The 14,764-nt window shown below is 40.8% G+C and overlaps 1 long non-coding RNA gene and 1 pseudogene across 1 annotated transcript; one reads left to right on the plus strand and one right to left on the minus strand.

Moving 5' to 3' along the window:
* Positions 1-7,425: 7,425 nt before the first annotated feature.
* Positions 7,426-14,725, minus strand: LOC144314558 (uncharacterized). The gene is made up of 2 exons (XR_013380447.1): positions 14,498-14,725; positions 7,426-7,703 (listed from the first exon to the last, which is right to left on the minus strand). It is a non-coding gene; the product is annotated as an uncharacterized LOC144314558 (long non-coding RNA).
* Positions 8,249-8,747, plus strand: LOC144314554 (non-histone chromosomal protein HMG-17 pseudogene; annotated as a pseudogene).
* Positions 14,726-14,764: the final 39 nt, after the last annotated feature.

The following is a 14,764-nucleotide window of genomic DNA, read 5'->3' on the forward strand; positions in this document are numbered from 1 at the left end:
TAATTTAACATACGCAGCCTGAAATATTTTCACATGCAATAACAAAATGAAGATTATTGGCCCCTGTAGCTCCTTAGGGATTATTTGTCTGTGAGCAGCATATGAAGAAAACTTTGGAACTGAATCCATATAACAGAAAACATCTGTTTGGGTATCTTTCAATTACAATATGTTACGGGGGGGCGGGGGGGTGGGGAAATGGGATTTAGAAATACCAGTCTGACATGTAAACTGGCCATTTCTGACTTAAACATTTCATGGACTCCCTTGGCAGAAACAGCTATGGAGATCCTTTAAATTTATCTCTTTGCCTTTTGCAATTTTTAAAAACATTTGTCTCCTCATCTTCTTATGCAGTAAATAAAGTAAGCAGGCATACAAACAAAGAATAATTGTGGGGCCAGGTTCAAAACCATTTCCCCATTAATATTTAAGAAGAGGGAGGAAAGGGAAAACCTGGATTGATAGCTGGAAAATCTTCGTCATATAATGTGAGTCACTGATTTTAATTTTTCAGGTGGAGGCTACAAGGAGTGAAAGAAGGAAAACCCACATCTTCCATCTTTTAAAAACTGTGAGCTCACATTGCCTTCAGTGGCTGTGCTCTCTCCTTCTCGTCATGGTTCGGCTAACTACCAGCCATGCTCTCACCAGCTCCAGGCACCAGGCTCCACTTACATAGGATCAATAGAAACTAGACTTTTCCTTGAAGTCTCCTTTTGTCACTGGTGATATCCTAATGTCCAGTAGAATGCACATGACATGAAATGCCCTCTTTCCTTGGCAGCTGTTTCTCTTCTGCTCCACCCCACTTGCAGATTCATCATTATCCCTTCACTCTTTAAATATCCTGTGTTTCCTCTGTTCTCAGTTTCCACCCCTCAGAGGCAGCTGAGCTTGCCCCTCCTGCTCCATTGGTCCAAATCTTCATCTTTCCCACCTGGATGACTGCACGTGCCTCCTCACCAGCCCCCTGTTCCATCCCATCTCCTAATCATGCCCCAGATTGCAGCCAGCCATCACCCCATAGGGAAAATCTGTGACCTCACTTCTCCCCTTCCTTAAAATCCCCTATGGCTCTCAAGATAAGGCCCAGTTTACCCTGCTCAGTCTGGACCCTCCTGGCCATTCCTGCCTCCCATCCTGACCTTCCTGAAGGCCAGCCTCTCTCTAGCTGCTCCTGGCAGTGAGCAGCTGTGGCCTCAGCCCCTCCACTGGTCCAGGCTGTGCTAGCTGCTGGGAGCACAACTCTTTAAACCTCGGCCTCCCTGCCCCCTTTCTCATCTCCAGTAATGGCTGCTTGTGCCTTCTTTCAATATCATTTCAATCTACCTTGTCCATGGTTTATCAATTTTATTCATCTTTTAAAAAAACCTAACTTTTCACTTTGTCTATTCTGTTTGGTTTTTCAGTATTTTCTACTTTTGTCCTTATTGTTTCCTGTCTTCTACTTTTTTGGCATGTGTTTGGCTTTTCTCTTTCTAATTTCTTGAGATAAATAGTTCACTGAGTCTTTTTCAGACTGTATCTTTTCCTAGTACAACGCTCTCAGGTGAAGATTTCTCTTTAAGTACTGCTTTCACTACATCCCACGTTTTTAAAAACATGTTTTTAAAAAATATATTTGTATTGAAGTTTACTTTTGACCTGTGAGTTGTGAGTTATCAGATATTTTTTCTTAATTTTTAAACATATGGTGATCTTCCTGTGACCTTTTTGCTTTTGAACTATGGTCACATTATATCCTCTGTAATTCTAACCCTTTGAAAGCATTGATACTTGCCTCCTTTAAGCTAAGTTTTTGTAATTCAATATATACATGAAAACTAGGTGTATTATCATGTTACTTCTTGGTGTGTCAGGTTTTTAGTCATGTTTTTTAAAAATTTCACAGCCTTACAGATATTTTGCCTGCTTGATCTATCAATTCTAAGAGAGATATGTTACAAAATCCCAGCATGACGGTGGAGTTACCTGGGGCTCCATCTTCTGGTCACTTCTTCCTTCAAATATTTTGAGGACATATAAATTTTAAGTGATTCTATATTCCTGATGGGTTGAATCCCTAATCAGTAAGAAGTGACTCTTAACCTCCAGTAATTTTTTTATCTTTCTTTCTTTTTAAATTTGCTTTAAAGTCAAGTTTGCTTGATGTTAATACCGATTTATCAGCTTTCCTTTGGCTATTGTTTGTAGATTTTTTTCCACTCCTTTATTTTCAAACTTTTTTTGTTCTCATATTTTAATTTGTGCCTTGAAAACGGAATATAATTTGACTTTGATTGGTAATCAAGCCGGAAAATCTTTGCCCTTTTACTGAAGTATTTAGTCTACTTATATTTAATATATTATATTTAACTTTAAATCTACTGTCTTACAATATGCTTTCTATTTGTCCCACTTACTCCATGCTTCTTTTCTCTTTTCTTGCCTTCTTTTGGACTATTTTTTATGATTCCATTTTCTCAGTCTCTTTATTTAAAAGTTTTACACTTTTTATTATGCTTTTAATGTTTACCTTGGAAATTACAACATGAATCCTGGACTTACCAAAGTGTTGTGATAATAGGGCAATTATTTACCTCTTCTTTGTCAATATAAAGACTTTAAAACACTTACAAACCTTCTATTCTCTTCCAAACTTAAACATTTTTATGTCCTGTGTATCAATAAATGATAGATAAAATATAACACACATATATTTTATCCCACAAATATTAATTATCATTGTTTTATAAAATCCATGTCATTTGGATTTATTCATATATTTATACCTTCTTTTGCTCTTGATTTCTCCTTCATCTGTAATCTTCCATTAAGGATTACTTTTTTGTCTGCCTAAAGAACTGTCTTGAATGTTTCCTTCACTGACAGTTTGCTGCTAACAACTCTCTCTGTTTTTGTCTGAAAATGTCTTTATGTCACCTTCATACTTGAAAGATATTTTTACTGACAGTCTATGTTGGCAGCTTCTTTGTTTTTGTGTTTTTGGTATATTGAAGATATTCCAGTATCTTCTGATTTCCATCATTGTTCTTGATAACTCAACTATCAGGGTATCTATTGTGCCCTTAAAAAGTAATCTTTTCTCAACACCCAAGAAATAAACAATCCAATCATGAAATGGACAGAAGACATGAACAGACATTTCTCCAAAGACCACCTACACATGACCAACCAGCATATAGAAAAATGCTCCCTATCACTTGCCATCAGGGAAATGCAAATCAAAACCACAATGAGATACCACCTCACACCAGTAAAAATGGCTAAAATTAACAAGACAGGAAACAACAAATGTTGGAGAGGATGTAGAGAAGTGGGAACTCTCTTGCGCTGTTGGTGGGAATGCAAACTGGTACAGCCACTCTGGAAAACAGGGTAGAGGTTCCTCAAGAAGTTAAAAATAGGGATCCCTGGGTGGCGCAGCTGTTTGGCGCCTGCCTTTGGCCCAGGGCGCGATCCTGGAGACCCGGGATGGAGTCCCACATCGGGCTCCCTGTGCATGGAGCCTGCTTCTCCCTCTGCCTGTGTCTCTGCCTCTCTCTCTCTCTCTCTCTCTCTCTGTGACTATCATAAATAAAAAAATTTTTAAAAATCTTTAAAAAATAAAAAAAATAAAAAAAAAAAGAGGTTAAAAATAGAGCTACCCTATGACTCAGCAATTACACCACTGGGTATTTTCCCCAGTACAGATGTAGTGAAATGACAGGACATCTGCACACCAATGTTCATAGCAGCAATTTCCACAATAGCCAAACTGTGGAAGGAGCCATGATGTCCTTCAACAGATGAATGGATAAAGAAGGTGTGGTATATATACACAATGGAATATTACTCAGCCATCAGAAAGGATGGATACCTACTCTTTACATGGACATGGATGGAACTGAAGGGTATTATGCTGAGTGAAATAAGTCAATCGGAGAAGGACAATCATCTGGTTTCACTCATATGTGGAATATAAGAAATAGTGAAAGAGACTATAAAGGAAAGAAGGGGAATTAAGTGGAGAAAATTAGAAGTCAAACCATGAGAGACTCCCTTTTCTGGGAAACAAAGGGTTGCAGAAGGGGAGAAAGTGGGGGGTATGAGGTGACTGGGTGATGGGCACTAAGGAGGCCCTTGATGGGATGAGCACTGGGTATTATACTATATGTTGGCAACTTGAATTTAAATTAAAAAGAAAATGAAAAAAAGTAATCTTTTTATCTCTGGCAGTTTTAAGGACTTCTCTATAACGACACCTCAATATATCCTTTATATTTATCCTAAGATTTCTTGGGATTTTATATATATATGTGTGTGTGTGTGTGTGTGTATGATACATACATATACATATATACACATATATATACATATATATTAATGTCTTTTAGGAACATTGTCAATAATTTATCAATTATTATTGATAAATATTACAAATTTTAGCAATTATTTTATTCTCAAGGCTCATGACACTGTTCCTTCCAAATCTCCAAATGGACATGTGTTGGACCTTTTAATTATACCCTCTCCTTGTATTATGTTTTCTTATTACATTTTGCCTTTATGTGCTTTATTTTGTGTATTTTCCTCAAACTAATCTTACAGCTTACTAATTTCTCTTCAGTTATATGTCATTAAATCTATACATTTTAATTGTTATTAGATTTTTAAGTTCTAGAGCTTACTTTGTTTTAATTTAAACCCTCTTTGCACTTTTTATGGTTTCCAATAATCTGACAAATTTTTCAAACTTATCCTTTCTCTTCTTAAAAATAGTAAGCATAGTTCTATAGTCTCTCACTGATAATTCCCACATCTGATATTCTTATGGGATATGTTACTTCTTGTTTTCACTGGTTCTTTCCCAGATGAGTATGGACCTTCATGTATCCAGTTTTTTGTTTTGTTGGAGTTTTTTAGCTATGTGCTTGACATTGTATTTTTAAAATTACTGGTAGAAATATTTTGAAGTCTAAACTGATGTTACTTTTTATAGTTAATTTTTATTGGTTCTATCAAGCCTTGAGACACTATCAATTCATTATTCTTAATTCCAACTTCAGGACATGAGATTTCTTGTTCACTCAGATGCCCAGAACTAGGCTAAGTTCATGCAAGGGCTATTTTACTTCCGTTTCACCCTTACCTCTAGGATGGACATCTCTGCTGAGACTGAGACTAAAGTATAGCAGGTTATATCTTGGTGGGCTCAGGGCTCCAACTTCATGTCCCCTCACCTCACAGGACTGGGAAGGTGCTTCTCACTTTCTTAACCATATTTCAGATTTTCAACTGCCCCATGGTCAAAAGCAGTCCCAGTACCAACATCTTCTCTGGATTTTCATCTTCTCCTGAATCTTAATCCACTAATTTCTCATTATCTCATTAGCCCTTTAATGCTTTTGAGAAGTTTTTAAAATATCATTTAATTGTCTAGTGGTTGTTTTCAATGAAATGATTGGTATGAATTTTCCCACTCATATCACCAACAGAAAGAATCTCTTTTGCCACTTTCAAGCAATGTTACTCATCTTTCCACCCTTGCTATGCACTACAGTATCAGGTAATCATGCTGATCTGGAATACCATGAGGGTGTGGCCCCCCCTGAGAGCTAAAAGCAACCGTGGTCCAATATTGGATAAAAGTTTAGCAAAAAAGAAATTTTCAGCTTCTCCCAGGCAAATCATGTCCCTCCCCTAGGCCCCACTTCTTCTCTGTACCACTGGACCCTCAACACTCTCCTTCTGCTCTCCCCTGCTCCTCCTGCCCCATGAAACCAATTCATCTATAAATGGCTCTTGAATCCATTCTCATTGTTTCATGTTTTCCATCTTAAAAAAACTGTGATTTAGGGGCACCTGGGTGGCTCAGTTGTTGAGTGTCTGCCTTTGGCTCAAGTTGTGATCCCGGGATCCTGGGATTGAGTCCTGCATTAGGCTCCTCGCATGGAGCCTGCTTCTCCCTCTGCCTGTGTCTCTCATGAATAAATAAATAAATAAATAAATAAATAAATAAAATCTTTTTAAAAAAAATCTGTGATTTAAAGAAGTGATTCTTTTTCTATATGGATTCAAATGATGCTTAATTTCTTTTTCTAGAAATATAAGGTCCAATTGCATTGAACTAAGGAAGACTTTGAGAAACAATGTTAAATGAGTGATTCATCATGCTGACATTAACTGGGAAGATATCCAAAGCACACAGAAGAGTAAATACACTTAGAAAGATGATTTTTCATGTTTAAAATCATAATAATCATGTTTTCCATGTACTCTTTGTTAAGGCTTAAAGTGTCGAGCTAAAAGTAATTAAGCTTTACACTCAGTACAAAAATGTATTCAGAAAACTGTCATATCTCAACTTTGTCTTTATTTTTATGGTTGTATAATCTAGACTGGCCTGTCATAAAAGAGGTATCACTGCATATTGTACATTATCTCCATTCCTTACCTCCTTACATGCTCAGCCTCCTTCTCAGAGGAGCATCTGTAAACTTCTCATAAAAGCCCAAAAGGATGCATACCTACAGGATTGAGCTTATTAAAGTAAAACCCAAAATGAAATCCCTACATTCCTCCCTTTTAGATATATTCAAAAGAATCAACAGCCTTCAATCCCAAAACTGCCACAGTATTCCCATTCCAATGAAAACAAACATGCTTTAACTGAGAAATCTTAAACTTCATGGCAAACAATAAATCAAGTAATTTCCCTCAATAGGAACACATATTTGTAATTAATGAGGCAAAGCAGTATATTTCAAGGGGCATCCTTCCCTCCCATAACTTCCTCCAGTCTTCTTCAGTGTCTACCGTCCCTCATCATACTACCTCCCCCAGTCAATAAACAACCTTGGTAAAATGAACTGTTTGCCATGGACCTGTGTATGTGTATAGATAGAGAGATAGAGAGAGATGGAGACAGATAGAAAGACATAGAGCTACAGAGATGAGATGAGGGAAAGGAAAGCAAGAAAGCAAATGCAGTGAAGTGTTTGGGAAATCTGGCTCATCCGTGGAATTCTTCGTACTATTCTTATAACTTCTCTATAAATCAGAAATCATTTCAAAAGAGGAAGTAAAACAAAACCAAAGGCAACAACAAAAAATTCTGAGGCTTTGTTCTCAATTCATGAGCTTGACAAACACAATCTCTACTCCCAGCTCCTTATTAAGTAAGTGACCACACACAGTATCTTCAGGCAAGTTACAAAGCAGTCACCTGTGTCAACAGGGATTCCTTTATGTCATTATTGTCATTGTCTTTCCCAAAATCTTGTCTTGTTGCCATGATCAAACTTGGGTGTTTTCCAAGTCTCTCAGTGAGAGATATACAAATTGTCTCTTCAGGTAGGAAGCTTCTGTGCATGCTCCCAACCAAAAAGAAAAAGTTGAGAGTTAAGAGTTATTTTGAAAAAGAGAAACCAAATCTCCTGATGGCTCACTAATAGACAAGGTATGTATTAGCTTCTCATTAATATTCAGAGGATACATGTCAAGGGTTGAAAAAAGAATGAAATGTACATGAACACCCAGAATCTCACAAAGCATTCAGATATGTCCACACCATGGCTTGGATGCTGTCCTCTCTGGCCCAGTCTTGCTCAAGTTTAGGATCTTCTATCAGCTCCACATCCAGATTCTGCTGTCCTATGGTCACATCTGTTCCATGCTGGTCTGCTACCTTCAGATCATGGGAACTCTGGGCACCTCTCCTAACTGCAGAGAGAACTTGATTTCCTTATCTGAAAATCTCACAATTTAGTCTTTAGTGCACAAAAATCTCTTAGCCTCAACTTCAAAGACTTGATAAACTTTCCTTTGCTCCAGTTCTACTTCACAAATTCATCAACTGCAAGGCTTGACAGAGGTATATTTGTCTCTAAGTCAAACACAACCAGAAAAATGCAAGATGCTTGCTAAGCTCTAGGTGGCTGGAGGGGTTACAGACCCTACTGGGTTCAGAAAGGGAAAACCATATCCTCCATGCTGAGGGCTTTCTGCATGATTATTCCCTAATTCTCACATTTCTTCTGTGCTTGCTTCCTCTCTTTCCTATGACTATGGTTAAAACCCATCCACTTGCTAAATATTTGTCTAGTTGGATCCTTGAGATTTCATATTTTATTTATTATGTATGGGCATTATGATCATTCAGCAAAATGTGTGAACTGTCTGCCATAGAACTGGCACTAGATTAAAAAAAAAAAAAAAGAACTGGCACTAGAGTTGAAAATCCAAAGGTCAATCTTAGGATAAAAACTTTATAAACCCCCAGGAGCCCGAGCAGTGTGAAGAAGAAGAGGCGAGAACGACCCCCGGACCGGCCAAAGCCCGCGTGCCGCCGCATCCCCGCGTCCAGCGCTTACGTCCCGCCGCCGTCGCCACCATGCCCAAGAGAAAGGCTGAAGGGGATGCTAAAGGAGATAAAGCCAAGGTGAAGGATGAGCCACAGAGAAGATCTGCAAGGTTATCTGCTAAACCTGCTCCTCCAAAGCCAGAGCCCAAGCCTAAAAAGACCCCTGCAAAGAAGGGAGAGAAGGTACCCAAAGGGAAAAAGGGGAAAGCTGATGCTGGCAAGGATGGAAATAACCCTGCAGAAAATGGAGATGCCAAAACAGACCAGGCACAGAAAGCTGAAGGTGCTGGAGATGCCAAGTGAAGTGTGTGCATTTTTGATAACTGTGTACTTCTGGTGACTGTACAGTTTGAAATACTATGTTTTATCAAGTTTTATAAAAATGCAGAATTTTGTTTTACTTTTTTTTTTTTAAGCTATGTTGTTAGCACACGGAACACTTCATTGTTGTTTTGGGGGAAGGGCATATGTCACTAATAGAATATTTCCGAAGCTAGATTGATAACGAGGGAAAAACACCTTCCCCTTCTAGTTTTGAGAAACTTCCTCTTGGCTCCCAGGAGGAGGGATTCCTTGATGTTGACACACATGAGCCACATTGGTGGTGTGGAAAAACTAAAATTCATTTTTTTATGTCCTCTTCTCCCTCTCTGCCTTCAACATAGACTTGACTCCCTTAAACCCAGAGACCTGTTGGAACCTGATCCCATGAAATGGTTCCCAGTATGTCAGGCAATCTGGACTTTACGGTGTCACCACTGAGATGGCGTCCCTCAAAAGAGTTCCTTTTTTTAGCTTGTGGATCTTCAGATTGATAATTCTGCCATTTTCATTTCATTTCCTGAAAGTCAGGGTCGGCTTGTGAAAAGTTGTTAAACAACATGCTAAATGTGAACTGTCAACCCTCACTCTAAACTTTCCCTGTTCAGAGCATCACATGAAGACTTCATTGGGTTTTATAGTGGCTTTCTGATTTTGGTAGTCCATTGAAGAAGGGAGTTTTAAAGTTGTTGTATACTGTTAACGATCGTCCGCCCATGTCCTGCCTGAGATACCATGATTGTTTATGAAAAGTATCTTTAATAAAGCTGGATACAGTTTGGCTTGGAAAAAAAAAAAAAAACAAAGGTCAATCTTAGAAAAGATATAATTCCTGCTGAGCACAGCACATCTGGCCTTGGAAGTCAGCACTTCAGGTACTAGCATTGGAGGCATATCATGTATTAGTATATAGCAAGTATCAGCTCAAAAAATGTTAATTGACCCTCTATGCCCACCTAACACAATACAGCTTTTTGTATAAAGAACAAAAATTTAATGAACCTACAAAGAGAAGATCATTGTACCAATGATCCACAGGAGTAGGAGAGTTCAAATTGTCTTGGAGGAGATAAGACATAAATGTGTGAAAAACGAACAATTTATGGAAGCCTATGATCAGGAGAATTCACTTCTTTGAAAGAAGCAGGCTGTGAAGGCAAGGCAGCTCTACTGACAGAAAAGTTCCCAGCCAAATTTCCTCACGCTCTTCAAATCACAGCACACAGGTTACTACCTATCGCACATTTTTCCCACAGACATAGCCCACCATAATACTGGACCTGCTCAAAATGGACCACGCACCATTAATAGGTCAGGAGGGATGTTGGAGCCTCTGGTGCACAGGAAGCTCTGTACTCTGGGAGCAGTCCAGGGAGGTCCCTTGCATGTTCACGACCATGTGTGTCCTGTGCTTTCTAGCCACTGGGTGGGGTGATTGAAGGAAAAGCAACTCATAGCAACTCCCAGATGGGTGTAGTCCCCAGATAAGGTGCCACACTTACTGCTGTGTTTTCTCCACTTTTCTCCACAGCAAAAGAAGCAACTGATGCCAGCCAGGGGCACTGCTATTTCCTCTAGTGTCCCCATGGTGCCATGCTACCTGGCCACTGGCCCGATGGCCTTGCCCGGGCCTCTATGCCCACCATGGAACAAGTTACAAGCTAAGGGTACATCCTCAGTCCTAGACCCCCAGTCAGGTCACAGGGCACTGTAAGTAACACACCAAGTTGTGGTCAGTGCAGCCCATCCCTCCAGAGGAACTTATTATCACCAAATCGATCACTCCTCTCTGAAGATGAGTCTTTGCTGAGGACTTTTTCTGGTCTATCAGTGAGCTTGATTTGCTGGACTCCAGATCTGGCCAAACACTGATTCCTGGGTGAAGACAGCCGAGACTCCAAAGGGACTCCTGCCTCACAGGCATTAGCAACAGCTCATGACCAAGCCCTTGACTAGAAACCACAGAAAGCCCAACTGTGAGCATCAAGCATGTTGACACTGGGCACATGTTGGAGAGAACTAGGACAAAAATACCCCTCAAGGAGCTTGAATTCATGTTCCTGTTGGGAGAATCTCCTAGTCCAGATTATTCCTTGGGCAAAGGGGTTCCAGCCAAAATTTACACCAAGCTAATTAAATTTCCTACTGTGTTGAGACCTGGGCATGAGCTCCCCGAAACCACAAGCCCAGTCAGAAATCTGGGAATGAAAAGTGAATTGAGGGAACAAAGACTTGAAGCACTTCTGCCCTGTAAGGGAGGGCATCTCCTGGGCCCTGCCATGGCCCAGGTGGGCAGAATCACAGATCATATGCAGGTGTGGAGGTCTGGATCCACTGAACCCAGTTCAGGGTCTGCTCTAGGAAGTGCCAGTGAGGCAGCTCCTGAAGTGTGCATTTATGAGGCTGCCTACACAGGCTCAAATTGTCTCTTTGGGGGCCGTCTTGGCCCCAGGATGGAGCAGAAGGCAGGGAGCCAATGCTCCCAGTCAGAAGGAGCCTGTTAAAGACCTTCAGGAGGGTGCCAGGCTCATTTGAGTGATTCTTTTTCCTTTAGGAAAGCAGACTCTCCTGGAATAACTAAGCCAACGTGAGCTCCTGTTCCACCCTCCCGAATCTGGCCAGGCAACCCAAGCCCCATGCCCATAGCTCCCTCCTTGAACATTACCTCATCTCCAAACACCGCAGGCCAGGCCTCTTGATCAAGCATGGCAGGGTTGGAAAGGAAAGGCAAAGTTTCTGGAAAAGGGAAAAGACTTCACATGACAAGGGCGCTCCCCTCCCTTGTGAGCCCCTCGAGGACATCCTGCCCTGAAGCATCAGGACCTCATAGCCCCTCCCCAGAGCAGCAGGACAGTCATACTGAGATGTCACAACAGTGAGTCCCAGCCTGGTTGCACTAGAGTGGCCTGCGGAACATTTTAATAATAAAGATGTTCAAACACCCTACTCCTTGCCTGACCTATTATATCCTAATCTCCGTTGGGGGTGTGGGCTAGAAGAAAAGCCATGCAACATTTTCAGAAGTCTCTCAGGTGACTTTTAGAAACTTTGACATCTTCCTGGTGAAAGGCCTCTGCTCTGGGGTGTATCAAGGCTGCAGAGTGTGAACAGACACACCACTCCTGCCCTCAGAGAACCCTCAAGTCCTCTCTTAACTCCTGTCTGCACCACTTCACACATAATGAGGCTTCTGAGAAGATGAGAAATGTGGGCATGGGGCTTCACCCAGCTGTGGGCCCCCAAATGGCACCGGCCTAGTACAGTCTAGAGGCAACGGGGAAGGAAGTAGAGCCATGAGGCCAGAGTTGCTGCAGGTGATGAGGCTTCTTTCAGGTTGGTAGAGGGACCCAGGAAGCTACTGAGGTTCAGGACCCACTCCTAGGAGAAAGGTACCAGCTAGACAGGATGTCAGGAGCCATCCTGGCAGTCTACAGGTAGTACTAGATTTCATCCTTAATGACACACTCTCCAAATGACACCCCACACACCAGGGTGCTAGAGTCCCAAGATTCAAGATTCACCCAGTTCCGACCTGCCTCTCCCTGCTCACCTGCCCCCACCCACCACCACCAGGACCAACCACCGAAGCCACTGCTAACTGCCGGCAGGTTGTTTTCCATGTTGGCCACACTCCATCTCAGCCGCTGAGTCATGCGGTCCTCAGAGAAAACAAGGAATTGCTGGTGCCAACCTGTCCTGAAGCCCTCTTTCTGCTCTGTCTAGCCATTATTAACAGACTAATCCTAAATCTTCTGCTTCTTGCAGGACCATGGCTATTTCCCCCATGCCCTAAGAGATAAAGCCAATCAGAATCTGAAGCGGGGAAAATCTTATTCTGGCTACATAAACAGACAAGTCTTATCATTCAGAGTTTGTATCAAATCCACATAAACTCAAATCATAGCTTTGTTTTCAGGTCTTTACACGTACTAACCCCTTGAAGACTTAGAGCCACACCTGCGGTAGGCTTAACTATTCTCTATCCATAGAGAAGGAGCCAAAGACTCCAGTTCCCAGGACCTATGAAATCCAAACTCATGACATTATTTAAAAAGTAGGTGAGACAGGGAGAGGGATGAACAGGTGTAGCACAGGGGATTCTAAAAAAAGAGAAATTATTCTGTAAGATACTGTGGTATACTTTTGTTCAAACCCATGGGATGTTAGGACACAGAGAGTGAACCCTAGTGTAAACTCTGGACTTTAGTTAGTAATAACGTATCAGTAAGGGCTCATCAGCTGTAACCAATGTACCACACTAATGCAAGATGTCCATGACACAAGGAAACTTGAGGAGGGATGATATATGGGGAACTCTGTCCTTTATGCTTAATCTTTCTGTAAACCTAAAAATGCTCTAAAAAATAAAGCCTCGCTTTTCAAGTTAAAAGAGATAACATGCTTTGAAGCATTTGCAAAGTGCCTGACATGTTGGGTATTATAGTTATCATCATATTTCCTGGAGCCCAAGACTTCAATGAGTTTGTCATGAAACCCAGGTGGATCAGAAAAGCTCCTCCCCCCTCCACAGGAATCTAAAAGCCAAAACAAGCAAACAAATAAACAGCAACAGCAAAACCAGAAACAAACTCATAAATACAGAGGACAAACTGGTGGTGGCCAGGGGCAAGGGGCTGGGCAAAATAGGTGAAGAGGATGAAGAGGTATAAAGCTCCAGTTATGAAAAAAATAAGTTATGAAATAAATAAGTCACAGGGATGAAGTAAACAAGTCACGGGGATGAAAAGTGCAACATAATATAAAGTAATTATACTTTAATAACTGGTGATAGCAATACACTTATTGTGGTAAGCAGTGGGTAATGTGTGTAATTGTGCAATTACTATGTTTCACACCCGAAACTATATAACATTATGTGCCAAATATACTTCAATTAAAATAAAATATAAATAAGTAAATAGAATAAAAATAAATTAGATATTTATTTTTTCAAAAAAAAAAAAAAAACAGCCCCACTCAGACTTTGTAAGATATTATTTTCTTGGGTCTATCATCTTTAGGAATAGCCTTGCCATTAGATACTGCTGAAATTAGGTCTCTGCAGCAGACAAATTTATAAAATTGCTAAGTATTTACCAGACACCTGTTTTTCTTGCCTTCCAGCCATGCTGCTCAGCAAGAATGTGACACCCAAGCCCCAGGTATAGAAAAGATTTTCTCAGAGTCAGTGTATCTTTGTCCCCACTGACATGCCTTCTTCTGGCCTTGTATTCTTGTGTTTTTAAAAGATTTGGCCACAGTCACAGTTCTCTAGAGATACAGAACCAAGAGGATATATATGTTAAGAGACCTATTTTAAGGAATTGTTTCATTGATTGTGGGGGCTGATGAGCCTGAAATTTGCAGGGCAGACTGGGGCAACTAATTGGATGAGGCCCCCCCACATTATGGAGGATAATCTCCTTTACTTGATTGATGTCAATTTACCCTAGATGTGAATCATGTCTATAAAATACCTAACAGCAACATCTAGATTGATGTTTGACAGAACAACCAGGCACCATAGTCTGGTTAAGTTGACATGAAATTTAAGTATCACCACTACTTTCTTAAACCAACAAGATAGAAAAGGGTATGTTTGGAAAATATTTACATTTCAAGTGCTCTTGAAGAAATCTACATCAAAATGTTATCTGAGCTGCCAGGCTGATATCTGGACTCTTTTGTGTCCCTCTTGGCTACCTCTGGAGAAAAAAACTTTGTCCCCTGATGTGGCCTGCCACACCAACCCCATGTGCATGGGGATTTGGGAGGAGAGGATGCAACGCCCAGTTTAAGAACCTGCTCATGATGCAGAAACACACTTGCCTGTACACATTACTTTGGACACTCCTTGTAGCCACCAGCCAGAATTCTATCTTGTTGTCACCTGGGTACCTAATACCAGAAATGCTTCCCTCCCAGACCCTGAGGAGCTGAAATGTCCTCACTGTAGGTGGGAAGAGAGATGAGGTCAATCCCAGCATCAGAGGGCCAGAAAACACTGACCAGGACATGGTTATTCCTAACAAGCACTTGGCCCTGGAACTCTCAACACTGGCCAAGCAGGACAGAGAATGTCACTCCCTTCTAGTA

The sequence above is a fragment of the Canis aureus genome, chromosome 1 (assembly GCF_053574225.1).
Source record: "Canis aureus isolate CA01 chromosome 1, VMU_Caureus_v.1.0, whole genome shotgun sequence".
In the NCBI taxonomy this organism is placed as follows: domain Eukaryota; kingdom Metazoa; phylum Chordata; class Mammalia; order Carnivora; family Canidae; genus Canis; species Canis aureus.